We start from the raw sequence: 4,439 nt of genomic DNA on the forward strand, positions 1-4,439 counted from the left end.
TATATATCACATAATATATTTTTTTATAGAAATTTGTATTTTATTACGAGAACGTTTCAGATGATTTTTTTAAATTCAAATTAAGACTGTCATAAAAATTACATCATTAGAATTAAGATGGCAACTTCCAAAACAAATTGGAATACACATTCATGTATATTCATATTTTATTTTGAAATAATACGATTAATAAAACGACATACACGTACATTAGTCGGAGCAAAAGTTTGTAACGCTTCTTCATTTGATTATGTTTTACATATTTTTACAAATATTTTGGCAATTATATTATAATAAAAGTTTCAGCTCTAAGAATCTGTTTTTAATTGAATGATTTTTAATGAATTATAAGAAATCAAAGTTAAAATGTTTTTTTTATTTAATCCGCGGTAACAAAAAATCTTAGGAACATTTTTCAAAAATTTTATAGAGAAAACTTTAAACTTTCAGACTTTAGAAAGTCGAATTATCGTAAGTTTTTTTGGACACGTGACAGGTTCACGAAATGATAAGAAGATTTTCCATTTTGTCTAGCTTGTAATTTTCTATGTAAAAATTACTTTATGTAAAATTTATATATAATACAGAAACGTCAAAAGACATGTGATTTTTCAAAAATAAAGATTTTAAGCTTTAAAACTTTCTTCTTAAATTTAAACTTTGTTTATTATTTTTAACAAAGTTATTCGAATTTTGAAGTTCATAGAGTTACAAACTTTTGTTTCAACTCAGTACATACGAGAACAGAATTTTATTTTTCATGGAGAATAGAATAAACGTAACGGGAAAGAATAGAATATAGCTCGAAATCTGCCACGCGAGACGAAGCGGTTACGATTGGCCAGGCAAAGCTGGACAGTCCTCGGTCTTTTATTTCGGTCTCATTCGAGGAGAACCGCAAACCTTCTCTTTATAACTTCATAAATCCCGTTTTTTTTTTAATGCCACTTTAGCGCTGCGGCTCGTTCATCCGCGGCATCGGTGTCCTCGGTTACAATTCGGTACAGTTAAATCTTTTGACGCACAAGACGCCTACCTATCTGCTAAATAAATCGTTGAAGTTACCTGGAATTTAGGGAGATAAAAGTATGTTAATTGGAAGTAAAATGTAAAACGCAGTACTGAAATGTGTCACTATATCGAAGAATTTTACACTAACTAAAGAAAAGAGAGAAAGAGGAAGAGAGAAATGGATAAAGAAACAATATATAGAAACGAGATAAAACTGACGAAAAATAACTGTATTTAAAGAGAATAAAATTAAATGGTTCGTTGAAAGATAAATCATTTTCCAGAATGGAATCCAACCGTAAAAGTTCGGTTTTTATTAAACAAATAAATAGTTGAGACAAGAAGAAAATGTAAAGTTTCTTTAGAATACATGAGTTAGCTGATATTAATTTAAAAAAATTAATATTTTAGCATTGATATAAAAAATTTGCAAATATCGATCTTTTTCTGATAAGAAAATTTGGCATGAGAAATAAAATTTCAATCCAAATAGAACAATTTCAGTCAAAATAAAGTCAAAATGTCGTTAAAATGAATCACGATTAAAAAATGATTTTTTGTAATCACTTTGGAGTTGATTTCGTGTCATTTTAACTTAATTGTGTTTTACTTTGGAAAATATTAATTCTATTGATAAAGATACATTATTGTAATAAAAAAAATTACTATAAAAATAATTCATACTTTCTTCAGGCGAATGAAATATTCAGAAATGAAATATTCATTATGTTTTGAATTCTATATTACACTTTTTGACACCTATAATTAACTCGTCGGGTGTTAACTCATAGGTTCAATTATTGCGTAAAAATATATATATCATCGAACACAACATCTTTGCGCTGTCAAATTCTATCGTATCTATGTATGCATAATTAGAATTTTAATCGCTTATAAACAGATTAATTTTAACTCTAATTAAAACTTTAAATCGAACGTATTCTAATTAAATTTCAGTTAAACTTTGCAACGGGGAATTGTTTTCGGTAACGTGCTGATCCTCTACGGATCGCGCGACGACGCGAGAATAAATAAACGTTCCGGCGATATATATTTCAACGAATCCATTATAAAAATTTTTACATCGTGTCCATCAGGTACACATTGTTACGCTATGTTGCATGTAATACAGGTATAGATATATTGGAAAGAATGACCATGCGATACGTTACGTACATGAACCGTTTTACACGAAGGAATTATGACGATATACATAATCCTCTCGATACTTTTGTGCGCGTACGTGTGTTAAAGTATTCCGACATATCGCGTTTCATGGCGAAATTAGTTGCCGCACACCCATCGCGGGGAGATGTCCGACACAATTCAATTATTTCGTCATTTGGGGAGGCCATTAATATTTCAAATGTATCAAACGTATCGGCCGGCCGATCGTGCGATTCGCTTTAAATTGCCCGTTATCGTATTTCGTCGCCTCGAATGCCATGTATTAATGGGGTGCATTTTTAATTATCCTCGGCGAAACGACGCATATTTCCATTCCCGTACGCTTGTATACTCTTTCTTTCTCTCTCTCTCTCTCTCTCTCTCTCTCTCTCTCTCTCTCTCTCTCTTTCTTTCTGTTTCTTTCTCTTTCGCGCATGGGTTTGAGAAATTAAAGTAGATCGATGCGAGTCGACGGAACATTACTTTCGCCGCGGCATGATTTAATGACGTAATATAGAAATACATCGAACGTCGAGTTTTTTGCAAAATAGAGCATTGCGAGAGAAATCGTTTCGCTTACTCGTCCCAGTAAAATGAAAATCGATCATTTCTTCAGTACAAAATATCTTTGAGGCCTCGCATGGTGGCCTCTTTCCCCAACGGAAATTAATTAAGATTGTCATTAGCGGTAGTATATTACGAAGTCATAGCGACAGTGCCACGTAAAAAAAAAAAGAAAAAACGACGATGAGTTCGACGGGCGGTAAATAAATAGGGAAAATGAGTTGGGAGTTGCAAGGAGTTGTAATTAAATGTCACGGGACAAAAGAGACGCTCGAAGATGGAATAGATAATTAATGATAACATTCCTTTCTAGCTGTTTCGCTAATGTCAAATTTTATCAATAGAAACTGCAGATTTTGTACCTTGATAATTGTGAAATAAAGTTTACGTGATATTACTAAGTGATTTTCCTTCTATGTATATAAAAGGATTACATGTCGCGGTTGACAGGAGTCAATAGAAGAGTGGTAGTCTCCTTCGATAAAAGCAACATTTTTTTAAACATCAGGTAGATTCATAGTGTGACAAACTGTCATCACGCAATGTCAAACAAATCCCTGGCGCCGCGCGACAAACATAAGTCACCAAGAACGGATGATATGGAAATCTACTGGTCGTCCATCATTCACGATCGACTTGATTTATCCGCAAAAGTCATCCAAAAATCGTTCTTCATGTCGATAAAGATTGTACAGCGTGTTTTAACTTTCGTTTTAACGTTTAGCAAAATTTAAAATAAGAATTGCAAGATTTAAAATACAAAATTGTCGACTAAAATTTTAACCAGGAATCTAAATTGTATATTTTTTTACTTCTTGAAAAATTAAAGAATCGCTTTAGAATAATTAAAGTTACGTTGTTTAAAAGGACATGGGAAAAAGTTAAGTTTTAAATTGAAAATTTTAAATTAAATTGGATAATTTCTTTTAAACTGAGAAATAAAACTTGAATTTACTTTCGAAAGTTCCTAAAAAAGAAAATTTGCACTGAACCTTTCGCCTCATGACAGATTTATGAAAAGGTAGCAGCGAAACGGTGCAAATCAAATAACGAGTAACTTGCTGCTTGAGAAGAAGTTTGCGAAGCTTCAATATCACGAATGCGCACTTTCAGAGTACATTAAATAAATAAAGAAATAGTTTTAATATATTATAGCATATTATATAACTTTACATATTTATATACAATGAGCAAAAAGTATTGACACAGAAAAAATGTTTTTTAAAAAAGCTATATTTTTAAAAAGTAAATATTATTCAAAGAGAAATAAGTCATGGAATTGATGTTGAATCGATATATCGATCGATATACGGTGATTTCAACACCAATTTAACGTTGATTCGACGTTTAATTGACAGTCATTTTTTGCTGGGTAATTAACAATTTATTTATAAAAAATAAAATAGGCTGTATGTTTCTTAAAATTATATATATATATATATAAATATGTATTAATTATAGAAAATAATATCATCTGGAAAATAATCGAAAATTAAAAATTCCATTATTTGGATGCACAAAAAGTACAGTCAAGAAAATTAACTTTTAAAATCAGAAATACATACGAAGTTTGTTTATTTATGTTAGGACAGAATATATTCATTGTATAAAATTGCTAATTAATGTTTATTTTCTACAAATAAAACTTTTTTTTATAAAAAAATTTCCTTGTACGAATATTTTTTGCACTCACTGTA

The 4,439-nt window shown here is 30.5% G+C and overlaps 1 protein-coding gene across 1 annotated transcript in view; it reads right to left on the reverse strand.

Moving 5' to 3' along the window:
- The window catches only part of LOC108688521, a 20,148-nt gene that overhangs the window by 15,290 nt on the left and 419 nt on the right, over positions 1 to 4,439 (reverse strand). The gene's annotated exons all lie outside the window — the stretch shown is intronic.

This window comes from Atta colombica, unplaced genomic scaffold, assembly GCF_001594045.1.
Source record: "Atta colombica isolate Treedump-2 unplaced genomic scaffold, Acol1.0 scaffold234, whole genome shotgun sequence".
NCBI lineage: Eukaryota > Metazoa > Arthropoda > Insecta > Hymenoptera > Formicidae > Atta > Atta colombica.